Below are 20,017 nucleotides of genomic sequence, written 5' to 3' on the forward strand. Positions count from 1 at the left end.
AAGCACTTCTCATTGGCATGTATGGTTTTCTTTTCAAACCTAAAGGCTGATTTGTGTATCCTTTTCAGTCCTCTGCTAGCATGGCTTTCCTCACTAGGGCTTTCTGGAGCAGACAGACCCTGTGGCTGCTGCAGCAGCTTGAAAATGGCAGACTGTTGAGAAGATGATCACACAAGCTGCATGCCTTGTGCTGCTCACCTCCACATGAGGCCCGATTCTAAGCAATGAGCACAACTCAGCCAGTTTGGCTCATGCCTTTCTCCAACTAAACAAGAGAGTGAAGTGGGCTGAAAGCAGCAAAATGGTCAATGGTCATTTGCCTCTAGCTTGTCAGCACTGAGCGCTGCCTCAGCATATACTTGCTCCAAGGAAACTTGCGGTGTTAAATATCGAAAGGGTTATTACACTTTCAGGTAACAGCTGACCTAGTATTCCTGGGTCTATAGCTTAAGAAACCACATTGAGAATGTATGAAAAGAAACTAGAAGAGAGGCTATACATTCAGGGTAGATTTTCAGAAGTTTGTACCAACACGTCTTGCAAAAAGAGCATACACGTTACGTGTACAAAGACTGCATACAAAAACCATTGCTCACAAGCTAATTCATTATGTCAGATGAGAAGAGATGGATGTGCACATTTGGTGTGTATTTTCGTAAGGCATCAGCTTTTGAAAATAGGACATCTGCTGAGCAACCTCCTCTTGACATGAATGAGGATCATGTATCTACTAATATATCAATTTATCTCCCCAATAAAATGCATCACATTGGTGATCTCTAAAAATGACTTGATGGTCAGCTGAATAAGAATATGACTTCCTCAATACAATTACACTCTTTACTTTTCCGGGACCTAGTTGTCCACCACATTCCATAGGGAAGGCAAAAACACTACAGAATTTTGACGAGTCAGTCACTCCAGGCTAATTTTATTGGTGCTCAGAGCAAGGAGTTGAACTACGAAGTGATTGTTTTTCTGTTAGAGAAGGATCTAATGAAGACAGCTGAAAACACTTACTTCCAAGTACAAGAAAGTCAAACAGGTTCAGGAGGAGAAGGGGGAAAAAAGTCCCCCAAAATTATTGAAATGACAATCAACACTTTTACTTATGTCTCTAAGATAACTGAATTTGGATTAAATGAGACAGTAACTATATGTTCACTCAACACCAATTGCTGGTAAAAGTGCATCCATTGGGCTTGTAGAAATCAGTGAAAGGTGCATTCCTCCAGATGAATTGTGAACATCTGGATTGCTTTCTGACTTTCCCAGGTCATGACGTGGAAAGAAAGTTTGTCGGGGAGAAAATGACCCAAACAGTGGGGGTAACTGCTGTTTTGAGCATCACCACAGTTATTACAGCTGGTGTCAATGCAAAACAGAAGTTCTTGGCTCCTCACACAAACGAACAAGGAATGGCCCACTCACATCTCTTGTCAGGTTGCTGTTAGATCATGGAGGTAATATATTAGACAGGCTATCATACAAACTGCTCTCCAGCCTTTCGTTGCTCCAGCTGCTCAGTTTTATCATAGCATATAATACTAAAATACTTCATTTTATCACAGCATTATAAAATGAAGCTCTGGAGCTAACAGATGGTTCAAATCCACATCCCATTTTTTGCTGCAGCAGTGCACCTCAATTCTCTCCGTCTTCCACAAATAAGTCATCTGAAGTAAAGACCTTGAAGAGATCCTCCAAAGCCCTTGGGAACTGCTGCTGCAATATGGCTTTGATTACTGTCATTTCAGGGCAGGTCACAAACTTCTCTGTCTCTTTGGTTAGAGACTGTTGTACAGGGGACACTGTGCTGAGGAAGTCCAGCAGCCCAGCTCTGATGCTGCTCTTAAGCAAACAGATTGCAAGTAAGCACTAAGGAACAGATCGGATGACTTTCAGGAGCTCTTGCTCCCATACTTCGTTCTTTTACCTCAGCCTTTACATAGATCAACTCCCATTTTTAAATGGAACATTTGTTTGTGAACAATATACAAAATCTACTGGATACTGCATGAATACACTTGGAAGAAAAGATGTTACAGTGAGCCTGTTTCCTCCCTTCTTATCCCAGGATTCTGATGCAGGAAAGTGGCAAAGCATAACCACTGGATTTACTGTGTTTCATTCAAATGCAATTCAATCTGGTCAGGCACTTTCTTTCCATATCTTTCCTCCTTCCAGACTTTTAGCAGTTTTGGAATAGACCCTATCAAGTGTAAATTAAGTATAAAATTCAGTTTGGACAGCAGAACACATGTTCTTATATTTAGTACCAGGATATTTATCTGTTAAACAGATTATTTTCACAGTGTTTTAAGGAAGGTTAAAGAAATATTTGTATGCCTTTGATTTTAACAAGAGGAAGAAGAAATGAGCTGAGGTTATATAGAGGAATTACAGTACAACTATTATTCCCTAATTAATTCTGTCTGTGAGTAAATCAAAGCTCTAATTATAGACACAAAATCTGCTCAATATTGTGGAATATTTATGCAAAACATTATTCGTAGCACTTATCAGCTAAAATATAGTGTCTCACTAGAGCTGAACCAGCAGTTTTAAAAAGAATGTAATCATTTTTTTGCCACTTCTCTGTAGCTCAATACATGGAGAGTGCCTGATGAGCGCACAATTTCATTTTTTTTAAGTACTTTGTAAATCCCCGTTGACAACTGGTTCAATTCTTCCTTTAAGAAACAGCTGTCCTAATTTAAAGAAAAAACAACTCCAACCTCTAAAAATGCTTAAAATGGCATTTCTCTTACTAATATGAAATAATGTCCTTTAGCTTCGCAGCTGTCAACACACTTTGAAAAACTTTATTTGACCTTCTTCTCCATGTGCTATACCAGGCACTAGCAGTGTAACCTGTCATTCATATTTCCATTACATCATTAAATAATAACTCCCTCCAAGCCCTAATCCTGAAAGTTACTCTAGCTAGGAAGACCTGAATCTACTTCGCTCTACTTAGTGAATTGAAGTTACTTGGCTTTTTTTTTGCAAAGACAGACAACTTGCTCACCAATTGTCTAGAGTTCGTAAAGAAGAAAGGGTTTGGGATACTGACTCTTGCATTATGGAATGCAGTGCTGTTATTCTGAGAGCATTAAGTCGTTCTGACCCACCAAAGAACAATTACATCTTATTATCATTAAAAGATAAAACAATGTAATTATTATATGACTGTGGTGCCATTAATTATAAAAGCTTTTGGGTGACGACTCAGTGGTTCTTTGCATGATAGATAATAGAGACACTCTAGTAGAATGTCTCTTGAGTCTCTAAAGTGTGAACATTTTGGAGTTATTTCCTCTATCACTTGAAAGTGAAAGAGAAATTTGAAATAGACTCTTAAATGTCAGTGGACCTACTTAATGAGCTGTGCAGGTCACAGCAGCTCCTTCATTTTTTTTATTTATTTATTTTAAAACAGGACTATGACAATTTATTTTTACAAAGGAAAAAACAGTAAACTTCACAGTCACCAGCCATCATCCAGCCTAATTTTATTCCATAGAGCCTGCAAATACTACACGAGCTACTGACTATCTGAGATTCACTTTTATACAAAAGCTGTGGCAAGCATCTTATCAAACATCGTAATAAACCTAGAACAGAGTGCACTAAAAAAGGTATTAGCAAGATGGCATGAAACCATTTTTTTCAAAGGTTAATGAATATTTTCACTAGATCTGCATCTTCCACAAAGTGCAATGAATGTTTTCAGCAGATCTGCATTTTTATCTGAAAGAAGAGTGGACACAAGACACTGCTAACCTTTAAGATAAATCATGGAGCACAATGTTTTTATGAAGCACAATAACTTCTATTGACCTAGGAGTATTTCAGATTGTTTTAATCTGGCTTCAGCTTTAAACTTCACAGTTTCAAAGGAAGTTTGATAATGATCATTTCACTTCTGTCCTTTGAACTTTCTTCACCAACACTTGTGTGATACTCAAATCTCCCATTTATTTTGCACAAACAGCTAGAAAACACAGTTTATTAGTCTTTCCGACATTATTAGGATTGTCAAAATAACCCTCACAAAGGAGTTCAAAATAGAGGTGCGCATTGCAAAAATTACCATTTCCAGAAGACTGTGAAAAGGGAAAACCACAACAGAAATTATGTTCATCAGCTGGAACACATGAGAAGAAAAAAAAATTACTTACAGCATCGGACTGCATTTATCTAATTTATCTGTTTCAGCCAAAGTTACAGGGCCAGCCTCTGAAAAAGCATGCTGGGAAATGGAAGTACAACTGCCATCTTAGGAGAGTCACTAATTGTAACTTCAGGGATCAGCGATGGAATTGGAGCAAGAGAAATCTTTATTTTGCTATCCTGAAATATGACCCTGAACAATTTTTGTCAATCTTTAAAAACAGGGAGACTTCTTCCTTTTTGCTACAGGTCCTATATATGGGAGAGGAGAAATAAACAGTACATACATACACATACACACATAGAAGCACACAGAATTCATTGTCCCTGGCAGACAGAGGACAACTTCAGGCTGGTATGTGCAATCCCTTACATGCTTTGGCGAACGAAATGTAGCAAAATAACTGCATTACAACGGTGAGAAAATTAGCTTTGCATCCTGTCAGCATTCTCGGATGCCAGAGGCTGAAGACACTCTAGAGAAAGGGGAGACAGTAAAATAATTACAGCTGCTTCACCCTCTGCAATGGGGTCATACTTGGAATAAACCAAATTCAAAGATTAATCTTTTTATTTTGATCCTGTACACCAAAGAAAACACAAAGTAAGTGTCACTAAATCTTGTAGAAACTTCATCATTGAAAAAGCTAGCGGGCATTTAGGGTATTAAGCTTATTGTAGTCAACATACTACCTGCAGATCAAAAGCCTGTTTTTCAAACCACTCATTTCCTTTCATTGCAATGCAAAGAATCTGGTTCAGAAAACACACGAGTGAATGAAATCCTTTTAGGAATATTTCAAGAAAATTGGGCTGCATAGCTGCGGTATGCAAATTATATACTCCTTCTGACAACTTCAGGGTGCTACTTTAAGCCCAGCTAGAGATACAAGTGCAAAGTGACTATGTATCATGTCTATAACGTATGCATTTATTTATTTATGCAGTCCATATATTTAGCTCTCCTAACACAGTTAAATCAAGAATGCTAATGAACACAGGGAATCTCCTGAGCCAGTCAATCCTCTTAATATATTTTCAGAGTTCCATTTTCTTCCAGTGTTAAAATTCCTGTTTATAGTGTAAGTGCTATTAATTATGACAATAATGAGAAAATAAATACATTTTTTCACCTTTAAATACATAAACAATCTTAATAACATGGCAAGTGGTGATGAGTGATGTTTATCTTCTAGTATAAATTTGCTAATGGCATGCACAAGAAAATGATATTAACATAAGTTTACAATTTTAAAGCCTTCCTCTCTAGGGTGAGGCTGGAGTATTTTGACTCTTCTCAAAAGAGGACTGTCAATACTTTTCCTGACTTCATCATTATCTGCCAAAAATACTGATGTTGCCAAAGCGAAGAATGAGGAGATGGGTCCGGGAAACAGTTATGGAAACACAGGTTTAAAGGCAAGTATTTGGAAACTGATACGTGAGGTTTAATCAAAATGCTGCTATGTCAAACATAGTTAGAAAATAATAGAACTGGCACCTGGACAACTCCTGGAACTTCATTTGAGGTTTTCCTGTTTCTGTAAACAGCACAGCACTGGGATGAAACTCCAGCAGTGCTTCTTTCACGAGCTCATTTTGTATTCTTATAACAATGCACCTTAATTCCAATTTGATGAGTATTCCTGCCAGCAACACATTTTCATTTTCCTAAACCTCTGTCTGGGGACTTCTCAGAGCTGACGGTGCTGTTTTAGGGCCAATTTCTTGCAGTCATTGCTATCTATTCCCATCCATGCAGCCTTGCCAAGATGCACAGTTCATACTATGGCTCTGTCCTGACTGAGTATAAATTAATTCTTTCTATTTGAGTTTTGCTGCTACAGCCTCAAATTTTAGTAACTGTCTCCCCAAGGATCTCTGTTATGTCATCCATATTAAGGGGACAAAATTAGCTTTACTTACTAGTAAATGCTGATTAAAGCTTCTGAGGGCTGAAAAGTTGGAAACGCTATGGATTTAGAATTGTGAACTTCCATATTGATGCGCTAGGTTAACTTCAAAAGTTAGACTGCTCTTTAGGACCGAAACAAGAAAATTTTAAATTTTATAAAAGCAGATGGAACACTGCTCAGATGCTTTTTAGCACTGTTTTTTTAATATCTGCTGAATTCTCTGTCCTTCTGTAGCACGCAATTCTATTCTTCAGACCTTTCTTCTCCACATTCTAACTTCCTACTACTCTTCTCTTGCTAGACTTAATATTCTGATACTTCTTTGTCCTCAGAGTCCTCTTCCCAATCCCTGTTTAATTTCTGGTTTTATTTCCACACCTTTCTGTCAAGAACTACAATTCTGTTTTATCTCACAATGCCTCCTGCATGTTTTCATTGTACTAATTTTCATTTCTGTCACATCACTATATCAGCAATCCTTACATCCAGAGACAGTGACTACATTCTCCAGCAACTATTATTACATTTCCTCAGCTTCTGCCTTCAGGAAGAAGTAAGGCTTGGTCAAACCCACAACTTTGGCTTCCAAATCTGCCAAAGATCTAAGAGGAAAAGTAACATAATACATCCTTCAAAAAAGAATTATAACGAAAGGTCCATCCTTCAACTGCCCACATTTTTGAGAACATATATTGCTAATTAGAATCACCCTAAATACAGGCAAAGATGACTGATTAAAAGAGTCTGATGCATGAGACAGGATGTCTGATCAGTGAAACATGTCAGTTGAAAAGATTACTACGATCACTTCGCTGAGTGGTCAGAAGCCAGAAGCCAGTCAGTATTTAAACTCTTAAGGGCAGTGCCTGTGTGGCAAACAGATGCTGCAATGACAACATGTGCAGGAGTAACCACCACTAGTTGTAATCCAGTTGGCACATGTGCTTAGAGCAATAAAAACATGCCGTAAGAACTTCAGAACGACCTAGCAACTAGCAGATTTAGCTACAACTAACAGAGCCCAGTAGCCAGTCCAATGCCACTTATTTCTTCTATGCTAGCAACAATCTGTACTAGCTGCAATATAGTAGGGAACATGTTCAGAGACGAAAAAAGATTAGGCACAATACGTATATTCAGCGAGAATGATGAAGCAGCAACTAAAGATCCTCTAAAGAGAAGCAGGAGTAAACAGAGGTGTGACGTATTCTCGTCCTTTCTAAGATACGACATGATAATACCAGCTACCCTCACTTGGGAGTTCCTCCAGCATATTGACTCTGCAGAAAACACAAAGGTCAAACAAGTAAGATCCAAACATCAGAAGGAACTCATTAGACCTTCACACACACAGGCGTCCAACTAATTCTGTCCTATGAATTACAGTACACAAGAAATTCAGATAAGGCTCAGGGCACCAGGTTTACTTCCCAAATAAATATATAAAAAAAATATTTCCTGAAATACCATTTTATCAATAACATCTTCAATATCAGTGCCTGTTAAACTTATCATGATAAGTTCTGCTAGAGAAAGCATGGTCTGTGTAACTGTGAATGTGAAGGCAGGCAGCAAGTGTGAGCTTGATGGGGTATACGTGACAATCTCCCTTTTATGCTGTGTTCTCCGGTTCAAATTTGCTACTGGTCCCCAACAGTTTTGTCTGTGGAAGTATGATTTTCCAGAGCTCCCACTGAGAATATTATTCATGAGACCTTCTTTTAAAAAAAATAAAAATCAAACATATAAATACATTACAGCTAAAGAGCAGTTCTTTGTGTTCCTTGATACATATTTTAAGAACACTGATTTTGAACAGTAAGTTTCATTTTCCAGAGTTTAGCAACAAGAAATACCATAAAACCCTCTAACATTTCCCTCCATTAATCCTTTTACCTAACTATTAATAGGATTTTAAATCTTTAAACTTTGATATTTAATGCATTTGATATTCTGCTGGATGCTAAATTTTTTCCTCTAATTATTTTACTGGCAACATCTGTGTTCAGTAAATTGGAATTCTCCAAATAGGGTTACATTGTATTAATGAGCCAACACCTCTTGGTCCTGATGTTTAATTCATTGTTTTTTATTAGTGTATTTCCAGGAGAAGATTTAATTTGTACGTATTAAGCACACCAACCACACGGCCTCGCACTCAGGATGCGTTTCATTAAGCGTAATCCCTAGTAATGAATCTTTTCAAATCTCTCATACAAAACACTCCTCCCCTCTTTTCATTCCACCTCTGATGCTTCTTGAGAAACTTAATCAAATTTATTAGGAAGGAAGCTAAAAATTCCCATTGTGGTATGAGGAATCAATCTTTGCTGTATACAGATTTCCACTCATGCCATGTGTCACCATGGAATGAATAAAGGGGAATAAAGGGCTCTAAAGGAATGCTCTGTCCCTCAGCTTCAGCATCTGCCAAGTGCTGCAGCATTTACTAACAGCCCTGAGACTGCGGTGTGAAGTTCTCTCTCAGGGGACCATCTCAACTTTCATACTGTTAATTATCTATTTCCTACGCATCATGCAGCTGCAAAGGAGGTGCAATCTTAAGATAATAAGAAAATTATCTTTTAGGAAAAATATAATTTCTCACCAAGGCACACATATTTGAATAAAGGAAATTAATCACGTATTTATTTACAGCACATGTTTAGCATTTCCATGGGTTTGTGTATCACATTTTGATTACAGGATTATCAGAGCCCATTTTTAGCTAATCTGTTTTTAATGAACGTGTGCTTGCCAGTGTGGTGTCCCCATGTCCTCCATTTACTTCTGAAATATTTGCAATACTTTAACTTTATTCTGTGCCAAACTGGAAAAAAAAAAAAGCTCATAAACCCAAAGAAAAGTAGTAAAAGTATTTTGTAAGTCCTAATAAAGCTTTAGTTAAGGAAAGCATTTAAGCATGTGCCTTATCTTGTGCCAAGGCTTAAGCATATGTGAAATTAGTCTTAAACATTAGGTTGAATTGGACCCCATGTACCATTAACAGTTTGAATTGAATTGCAACAAAACAGTCATCTATGGTACACAACTTCTGCCTTCAGTAAGTTATCAAGTGCTAAGCCAGGGACATCACCACAGCTGCAACCAGACTAAACAGCCAAGGCAAACAATCACAATAATAAAACGCATGCTTATGCCCACTGATGGGATCACTGGTGCATCATTCTCCATAATAAAATGCCATTAGAGTAAGAATTCCTCAGGGAATTCCTGAAGGCCACAGTAAGGTAAACTCTAAATAAAAGCTTTTGGTGCTACTTCAATAGTGTAATAAGCAAAAGAAAAGACTGTGTTGAGTAGCCTTTTGCTTACCTCTTATTCTAGAATGAGACCTGTGCAAGCCCAGCTCCCAGGGAAAGACTATTTTAATATTTATCATATAACAAGTAATATCAGGCAACTAAGGACTCTCCAGTCATGTGTGAATCTAGACAGATCCCCAGGTCACGACAAAACCTCTTGTAAAAGCAGGGGCTGAAGCTCCTGGGAGAAGCCCACACAATGGAGAAATTTTCCAGTGGTTATTTAAGCCAGTTTTAGGGAAACTTTGTAATAAGAGAGTAGAACTTCTCCAATGTCTCAGAAAACTGAGTTCAATGTCTTGCCACACTTGTTCAAAACAGTGTAGCTTTACTGCACATGGTAAAATGCTTATTTATTACATCAGACAAAATTCTAAAATTCTTGATATGGTGTCATCATTGAGTGTGTCCACAATTTGCATAGCTAATTTAAGTCTCTATGGAAAACTTTCCTCTCTTCCACAATGAGAAAGAAAACGCAAACCAATTTCTTGTTCGAAAAAGCAACAGGGATAGTATACGGGAGCCATGCAGCCAGGAGAAAGAGATTTCAATTCCAAGTCTGCATATATTTGACATTATTAATTCTAGATTCTTTGGTTGTACACAGGCTTCTGAGACAGACTGGTTGGATTAAAGGGCTATTATGGAACAGACTGCAAATGCGTTTTTCCAGTTGAGAAAAAGAGGCTGTTTAAGGTGGAGACTAACTATTTTGAAAACTGTTGCCCTGCACTGGGATTATCTCTCACCTTTCAAAGTTAGTTTTTGAATTAATATTTTAAATGTTTGTTTATATTGCACCTTCAAATCGCCCAACTATGAGTTTGGCAGATCCCTTACAACTCAATTTGGAAGCTTACTGTGAGATCCTGTAGAAAATTACTGGTGTCTGGAAGCTTCCCCTAAAAGTCTCTGGATCAAGTACAGTAAAACTCAGAAGCACTCAAGAATATAACTCAATTCCAAACACTGTTGCCTTTTTTTTTTTTTTTCAATCGTACCTTAAGCTCCAACAAGATCCAGTCAGGACCAGAGCCAACACCAGGACCTGCACCAACTGCGCTACCAACTCCATCTTACTTCTGCCAGGAAGTAGTCTATATGAGAAAATCGTATTTTCTATCCTTTACACCTCTTTGCTCTGTCACATCACTGCTTTCATCTTCAATGATACAATAGCAAAGGAAATAGGGAGAAAATTTATTGATATGCAAAAGACTATAAGCTAAAGATGTACATTTATGAAAGTAAACTCCCCGAAATGTCTAACATTCCCTGCGGCTAATGAAAGCAGGGTAATCAAATCAGTCATTGTCAAACGTCTAGCAATATTTCAAGATACGAATTCATATGACTGGATTAAAACATGTAACAGCCTTTTGCCTTCATACGTAAGAATAAAATTATGTCAAGAAGTGTACTTATTAATTCACAGGGGAACACTTAGGTTTAAGTGGCATATGGCTGTGCCAAAATATGGCAGATCTGATGACCTGACCTATGATTAAAATGATGAGCTACATTCGTTTACACTCATTTTTTTTAATGATAAATCTTTTTATCCCTTTGTTACAAAGACAAGAGGTTAGCTCATGTACTCAGAAGCAGAACACTATTATCTCACCCAGAAGATGAAGCAAAGATACAAGATAAGGAAATCGTTTAAAAAAATTTAAATGTCAAGTTATGTAAATAAACTACTTACAGTGAAGTGTGTCTGGCAATTCATACATGTGCATATTTCCTACTATAGAGCAATCAGGCTTCACCAGCTTCCCTGTTCTCCACAGTAGAAAGTAAAGGAAAACTATTATCAAACTGACTATGCCATTCCCCCTATTAAATGCAGCAGAACATGATCATATTTGCCCAGATACCATTCCTCAGCATATCATTTAAATAAAAAGCCTCCAGACGAATACCTGTGTAAATGACCTCAGTTTCACATGCTGCTTTTGCTACACTTCAAACGCTGCTGGTAAAATAATGCGCAAAATAAGGAGGAGCTAACTGTCAAAGCCCGGTGTAAAAGGGAGAGCAGGGCATTACCCGCATTCAAGCAGCAACACGAGCAGTGCTGCTGCGCAGCACTTGCGCAGCACAGGCCACGGGGACTACCCTCTCCCGCACGTGCACGCTCCCCTTCTGCACAGACGAGCCCTGCTGAAGGCCAGCGTGCTGAGGGGTCTCTGCCCGAGCCGCCCTCCCGGGGAACAGGCTCCCAGTGACTTGCTCGTGCTCCCTCCTAGGACAGCTTCCCTTTGCAGGGCTCCAGGTGAAGTGGAATAAATCTCATTAAACTGGTTTTACTAGGGAAAAATATTGAGGCCTTATAAACAAATCAACCAACCTATTAAAAAAATCAGCATCTGAAGCGTCAGAACCTCGAATGAAAGCCACATAATTAATTGTACTGTGACTGACAGTCACTGCCACTACCTGTAATGCATTGTATTAATTCTGCACGTGGCACATACATACACATAACTTAAGTACGTTCTTTTTGTACAGGCCCTGTTCCTTTTTCTCCTAAGCAAGATAAACAACAGTGAGCATGGATGATGGTTATGAATAAAATCTCTACGGCTTCAAATAACATCTAATTGTGTAAGTCATTCACCTCATTTCAATGTTAACTGCTGCCTGTGAGGACAAATATAATCAGCTTTGGGCTTCCTCTATGGTTTGTTTTTTAAATAAAAGCGAATGTAATGTATGCAAAAACTGCTGGTTGGCTTAGTCTCTCCTGGGAAAGACAGCCACGGCCTTTGAAAACAGAGCCAGTCCCTCGCCTGTGCTAGTATGACGGCCCACCTCAAACGGAGAGGGAATCTCGCTGAAAAAGCAGGAAGGGGGGAAACCAAACAAGCAAAAAACCCCACAAAGGCAGGGGAGGGGCAGGGGTGGCCGGGGGAGTGGCGCAGGGACACTTGAGGATGAGAGCTGAGGCAGAGAAGCCCCCACAAGGACAGCTGCCGGTTTTGCAATGCTTAACATCAGCAAGTGCAAACCACCGAAGCAGCACAACACCACAGCCCGAGGTGTGGAAGCAGGAGGGAAGTGCCAAGAAAAAGACTAACTCAGACGCGGGGGACAACCAGCCTATGAAGAGGGCTGGTTAAAGCAGCGTGGGGAAGGAACATATCTTACTCAGAAATTATTTTTTCTTGAAGAAAAGTTTCATCAAACATTTTTACTTTTGGGTAAAATTAGTCCAAATGAGAAAATTGCATTAAAAAGTATTTTTCAATTATCTTTTCTTTTACAAAAACTTCTAAATACTTCAAACCTATTTATATTTAAACCATTAAAAAAAATAAAACCATAAACTGCCTTTCTTACTAACATACACACACTGAAATGCAAAGGATTACCTGCCTGTAATGTGATGCATAGGTTTTGTTCTGGCAGTTTGTGCAGGAATTAAATGAAATGTCACTGAAAGAACCTAGCATCCCTGCATATGCTAACAAGGTACATCAATGGTGGGGGAATCTGGACTGATCGTAGCGAGGGACGTGTAGCACACTGCAACATCAGAAGCATTACCGGCAGTGGAAGCACCCAGGCTCTCCTTTGCCAACACTTCTCAACTCTGCCTTGGAATGAAGCATCTATAATGTGAGATAATCCTTCAACTACCCCATCCTTTTTCCCTGTAGAAAAAAACAATAAAAGTTATCCATTAATTTTCAGTTATGGTGCTTTTTTGTTACGTCAGTATTTGATTACTTCCAATGCCTTGACTCCAGCCACGCTTTTTGGATTGGTTCTCAGAAAAACTGAAGAAACCAGCCATTTTTGATGGATAATAAATCCAGAAATTAAAACGGCCCCAGCTAAAATCTAACTAAGGTAAGCAACTTAACTAGTCTTTAACTTCTAGTGGACAGTATTCTCCTCAGTGATAAGGAAGGTTCTTGCTGCTTATTACTAATGTACACCATACATCTCCTGCAGTAGTGAAAGAAGAATACTCCATGCACTTGTATTAGCCAGTAATTTAAATGCTTTTTGCAATCCAATCGCCTTTTAATTTTGCTTCCAAATAGCATCTCCTCAGATGAGAATGCCAAATTCTGTCACTAATTTAGCATTTAAGTCAAATGTGTTAGTATTCTCCATGGAACTGAAACTTTGCAATAGAAATAAATTCCGTTATTTAGGCTTTCATTTAACAAAACAATAATAATTGCATTTAAACATTCCTAGCTGTAAAGGAAAGTACATAACCTAAAGTTGATGATTTAAGGATTTTAGTCACTTACTGCTGATGCTTAAGAAACTATCAAGTCATGGGTTTATCCCACCTGCTTAAGTTACTTGCTGTATCATTCAATGTGGGGAAAGACCCAGCGATGTCCTACAGGTGAAAGAACCTTCAGATGAATATTTTCCCTTCAACAATTTCTGCAATGAATTGTCAGTACAGAAATTCCTAGCACCTTCACTGCTGAAAATTTTAGGACACGATGTATATGGATTCAAGACTAACATAATGGCTTAAGGACTACTTACAGAGTACAGTTTCATTTCATATTAATTTCCATATAAAAATTATATTTTTAAATTTTCCTAAAGTTACCACACATTTTGCAATCTCTACATTATTTTTACTGTAAAATTTGGGTTCAGCTTGCTGTGGCACACATTGGACCCTGAAAATCATTAGTATATTTTAAGCTGTAAATGATAACCAGTGGTCTGTAACTGTAGTACGTCCAACACTGAAGCTGCATATCTAAAAGCTGCTAATAACTAAACCGGAGTTGGTAAGATCAATTAGTGTTAAGTGAGAGGAGAAAGTAGAACTACTAACCGCTGGAGCTAGGAAGAAATTACAGCCAAGTTCCCCTGCAGCCAAGTAATTTCACAATGGTTCATCATAGTCTTTGTTATGTGTTCCCCTGAAATGATCCTTTGTCAGATATAGTATAGCTGGATCACTGGTATACTCAACTTTTGCTCGTTTCAGCCGTAAGCACACCAGTAGTTCCACTGTGTCAGTACATATGGTCTTGCTGCAGTCACAGCCTGGATCAGGAATATGGTTCTGTTGTTTGTTTCTGTGACACACTTGAGGTTTCTTTATTTGTGTCAATACTGATAGTTACCACAAGTTAATGCTAGATGTGTTTTAATATTCAAAGAAGAATTAGTAGCTCGATTTTCAGTCAAGTGAAGTTTTGAAGGCAAGTATAACTGCTATAAAATCCATTCATTTATGTGATCATGAGAAGATTCTCATTCCAATCTAACCAACTGTCCAGTATATAAATGCTTCCAAGTTTAGCGTTGGCGTAGACAGACAGTTCATTAACAGGAGGTACTAGAACAGATCTTCACCAATCACATTGGTAAGCCACCCCTCATTAGTGTCATAATTACACTGTATATATTCCATATACCACATATCATGTTTTTGAACTACTAAAATATAGCTTTTATTTTCTGAAAGGCTAACCACATTAAATCACAGAAGCCAGGAGTAGCACTCTCTTAAACAAATCATAATTCACATTAGATTTTTAAACCGACTTTTTTTCTGAATGACACAATCTAGCAAGGTGCAGTACTGCTGATCTTGAGAAGCTGCTTGTTCTTCAGAGATCAGTTTTTAATTCTGAAGTAAACAACAGTTGTAATGAATAGGCTAGTAAATGTAGTAACTATCTTTTGGTTTGCATGTGGCATTCTAGGCGCCATTATTCTCACCATCCCTTGAGAAAAGCTGGCACTGCTCTTTAAATCAAAGTCACGTAGACTTTTGTATGACCAACGGACACACTTATAGTCCATTTCACAAACAAAAGGTATTCATGATGTGACTCTGGCAGGACCCTGTATACCCTTAATTCCTTTAACGGGAAGCCAGAGAACTTTGCATTGAAGTACTGTTCACCTGAATACGTACACATTTATTTTTCCCAGTGAAAAACACAAAGCAAACATGCAGGACTACGTGGGCAGCACTTCTAATGAAATGTCCTCCACAGATCCAACAGACATCTAGAATGAGAAGGTCCAGCGAGAGCATTCAAAAGCCAACACCTTGCATGCTTCCACACAAAACTCCACACAAACACACTTCTCCCAGCACCTATTCTGGCAGCACCTATTCTGGCTGACAGCTTCTTTTTCCCAGTAACTCAGAAATAGTTCTTTCTGTATTGAAAACATTTCTTCCTTTTGATTGTATTACCCATCAATACCTTAAGTACAATTTTGACTACTTGTCAAAAATGCCTGACTACTTGTCAGGCAAATGCCTGACACATTTCCTCTATCAAAGTAAAAACATCACCTTTATCACCTTTTTCATTTACCTCTCCCAAATTACAAGTGTATCCAGTCTTATTTGAAGCTGCAAGTGATTTATGTTCAAAATAGCCTACCAGTAAAATATTTCAGTTAGATTTTTGTTTTGTTGACTTCCTGTCTTGGTTAATCCAGACTCACACTGCCCAGACTCTCTGAAAAAATCAAAAAAATTCAAATCCTTCTCATTCACTTTAAAACATTTTAAAACTGTTAAAAAACATTTATCATGTGTCATAATCCCCCACCCCTTTTTTTCTCCTTTGAAATTATACTGCAAAAATATTTTGGGACTACTCTGCAATATGGAAGACTTCTCTTTTTGAAGAACAATGAAAACGAATTATTGAATCCCTTACTACTCCATGACTGTAAAATGTCATCAGCAATTCTTATAAGATCACCAGCTGTTAAAAATGGCTTGACTTTCTTCACTGACCTTTAACATCTGTAGTTTGCAAGAGGAACTCTGTACCTTTGCATCTGCTTAAAACAGATCATAATGAAAATAAGACTAACACTAAAAATTACCTCAAAGAAATGTACACGTGTGTGCGTGCATGTGCACAGGTGCCAATAAGCACTCTCCTGTTCATAATACTCAGTCAAGGCTTCCAGTGAATACTTCACTATCTCTTCTTAAATTTTAATTAAATGTTAAAGCCAGGAGAAATTCTATTACACTTAGCCTATATGTGAATGTGAAATTTAATGTGACAAAGAATGTCAACAGGTACAGCACAGGATAAAGGTTGGTGGTACCTAGTCATAAACTTGGTATGAAGGGCAACAGGATGAATGAAGGATACGAATGAAAGGTAACGGAGGATACATCGGTTATGTGCGAGGGCTGTTTGCAGACAACGTTTTTCCAGTTTCTTAGGCCACCTTCACAGAGCACTGTGCTCCCTCTACATTCACAAACCAATTGGGTTTCATAACTGGCATAGCTATGTTGTGCCTGGAGCTGAAGATCCGGTTCAGTGCAAGGCTGGAGAGAATTATTGCCTTGTCTTCACCAATTTGTTTGTTTGCTTGTTGAAACTAAGTGAAACTTTGACAACCTTATTATGAATTTCCTACAAGAAGGGAACAGATCTTGATGCCCAATCAGGTCTCATGAAAGCAATCAATAAAAAGAGACTCGCACTCTGGCGATGTGCATTTATCTATTGGTTGAAGTCCTTCAAACATCTCACATAGGAGATGTAGAAACCAAAACCGTCACAAGATGTCTTGAAAAATATTTGTTTTGTTCAAATGCTGTGTCTTTCTATAAAAAAATACAACAAAGTGTATATGAGCTACTACTTACCACAGTAAGTACATAAGGATAAGGAAATAATATCATGCAAAGAGAATTTGAGCTGATTTTTATTGCATCCTCTTATTATTTGTAAATAATCAAGGTATTTGCTCCATGTATGTCTATTCCTGAAATATACTGAGCATAAAAATCCTTTACTTTTACTGGTGTAGGAAACTCTTCTCACAAAGTGAGTGATATCTTCTACATTAGAAGACAGGTGTCAGAGAACAGAGGAGATTTTGTCAATTACTATTAACATTTTGTGGTGTCCATTTGTGAATGTCAAATGTGGATCCACAAAAATGATGATTAACTCTTCAATGGGATATTTTAGTCTAACTTACTAGACCCGAGAAAGATAATGCTGCAGTCCAGAGCTGCCAGAAGCAAATGTTAGGTCTCAAAACAATACAACTCATGGAATAAAGAATTATAGCTAATCAGTCAGTCAAAAAGATCCTCCTTTTCTACAGTCTTGCTTAGACATTTCTAAAAGCTTTAAGCAAATACACAGATGAAGCTTTGGAGCAAATAAATATTCTACCTGCAACCCATCCCTGATCTATGGCTGCAAGGTAGAGAGATTATAGAGCAGGCTTTTAAATACTCAATGGATGACGTTAAATTAAACTTTTTGGTGTTAGCGATAGTCACTGTTGACTTCCAGGATAAGAAATTAAACAGAACATGCTGAATGCAAATAGCATTAAACCAACAACCAACTATACTTTAACAACAATTAGGGAAATCCTAACTTTCCTTTCTGAATGAAGAAAAAAAATAATTTAATGCTGATATTATAAATATATTGATTACTTTATCACCCTAATTAAATAAATTGTAAATATGCTATACCTCTATAATGTAGAGAAGGCACCTAATATGTTCCTCACACTTAAAAGCTAGAAGCAAAACAATTTGTTTCCCGTTCTTTCGCATTCTACTGCCTTCCTTACATTGCATCCTCATTTTGAATTAAGGCAAATTTTGTTCTACACAAATTTAGACCTACCCATTCTTGAATTAACCTGTGTTGCCAGCCTGTTGGGAGTCTTTTTGTTTGAACATCTGGACCAACCACATGTTTCCTACTGAAAATAAATCATCATTTATGAGTTATGATTATTAAAAAGAGGGTTGATGAAGATGGGACTGCATATGTTCAGTGCATTATGAGAAAATATTATATAAAAGTTGTGTTTGGAAAGTTTATGGAATACACTGAAACGGAGATGCTTATTTGGGTCTGTGGCAAGGTACATTTTTAGTTTCATAGTTGAACTGGGTCTGCATTTATTCAAAGCTTAATATTACAGTGCCATCTGTATACAATCAATATTTAATTACTATGTAACACCTTGATTAAAAAAAAAAAAGATGTGATGCGTATCTGACCAAGGAGTCTTTTGGTGACTTTATTCTACAAATTGAAGATAGCATGGGTCTGTAGTGGGTAACTGTGATCCCAAGAGAGCCTTCAGGGATCCCTAAATCTGTAAAGGGACTCCAGTGTTATGTCGTCACATCCCTCCCTGAAGTACCACTTCTATACAAGAGACTGGAAATGAGTGCTGTGAAAATCCAGTACTCCAATTCTATGTCACCTGAACATTCAGACTTACACTCAGTAATACACAGGAGTCCTTCCTTTTTGTTAGGTATTACATCAAGCTTTCCAGAAGAACCCTACAGCTTTTCTTTACAATATATATATCTGGCAACAGCACCTAATTAATTTGGAGTCTATCAGACTCTCAAAGCAACCTTAATGTAAGTAATATTTCCCCGCACAGAATAATGGAAAACGCAAACAGATAATTTGAAAATCTTTTTTCTAAAATGTCACAAATGCAGAAACAATGATGAACAATAATATAAAGCTTTATCTAACATTGGTCTTAAAGGCGGATGACAGGCAAGTAAAGGGGAAGAACTACATGACGAATGAAGTTCTTTAAGTACTTATACAACCTGAACACTTCTCTCCATCTCCTTGTGTTCCCAAACCGAAGTGAAGCTTTTCTATCACCCAGCAATGTGTCCTCTCTTAATCTTTTTTATGCCTTACTCATTGCTATCACATCTACATGTTGAACAATTTTAATTCTTTTTCACATGATAAGTTTAACCAAAAGATATAGGCCGGATGGACTGAAACTTCTGCAAAAGATTTTACAGGATTTCATTGGTGTAAAAGGATTATAGCCTCAGCATTCCACTATTAGGAACCCTAGCTGCAAAACTGGTCCAAATCTTATATAACAGTCAGTACAGCAAGTTTTATTTCATGATATTAGTGGGAGGTTTCGAAGTCTCAACTCCTTGAAGTCCGTGATTGCATTAAAAGACTAGTTTTGTAAAACAAACAAACAAACAAACATTCCTGGTTGTAGCAGTTACAGAGAAATGCTTGAGTTTGGGTTAAATAACCAAAATACAAAAGACATGGAGAACCATGCCAAATTCATTATTTTGAAATAAAAATCTTCTATGTACCAAGCCAAACTCATGATTTTCATGTGCCTGACTAATGTCTTTTTTATATCCTCACACTGATTATGTCTAATATATATCACAACGCTCACTGCACCTACATCGTTAGGGCTACCAGAGGATGTGGAATGGACATTTAATGGTATTCATCATGGACTATAGATCCACATTATTGACTGCACAATAAAAGTAAATTAGAGTATCAGTGAATGCACTCAGAGCCAACACATTCCACCTCCTTGCTTAGTAAACCGATTGAATGCCAAGAGGGTTCCTACCATAAAGTTGTAGAGAGAGAACTGGGACACCAATTTTTAATATCAAGTGACGTAATAATCTTTGGATTGATAATCTAATTGCAGGCAGTAATTGAAATAGGTACTGAAAACACTGCCACTGCATACACTTTCCAGAGACTATTTAAGGTGCAGCTTCTGAATCTAAGGCCATGCTAGAGCTGGAAGAGACAACCCTAT

Source organism: Phaethon aethereus, assembly GCF_964289735.1.
Source record: "Phaethon aethereus genome assembly, chromosome: 14".
Taxonomy (NCBI): domain Eukaryota; kingdom Metazoa; phylum Chordata; class Aves; order Phaethontiformes; family Phaethontidae; genus Phaethon; species Phaethon aethereus.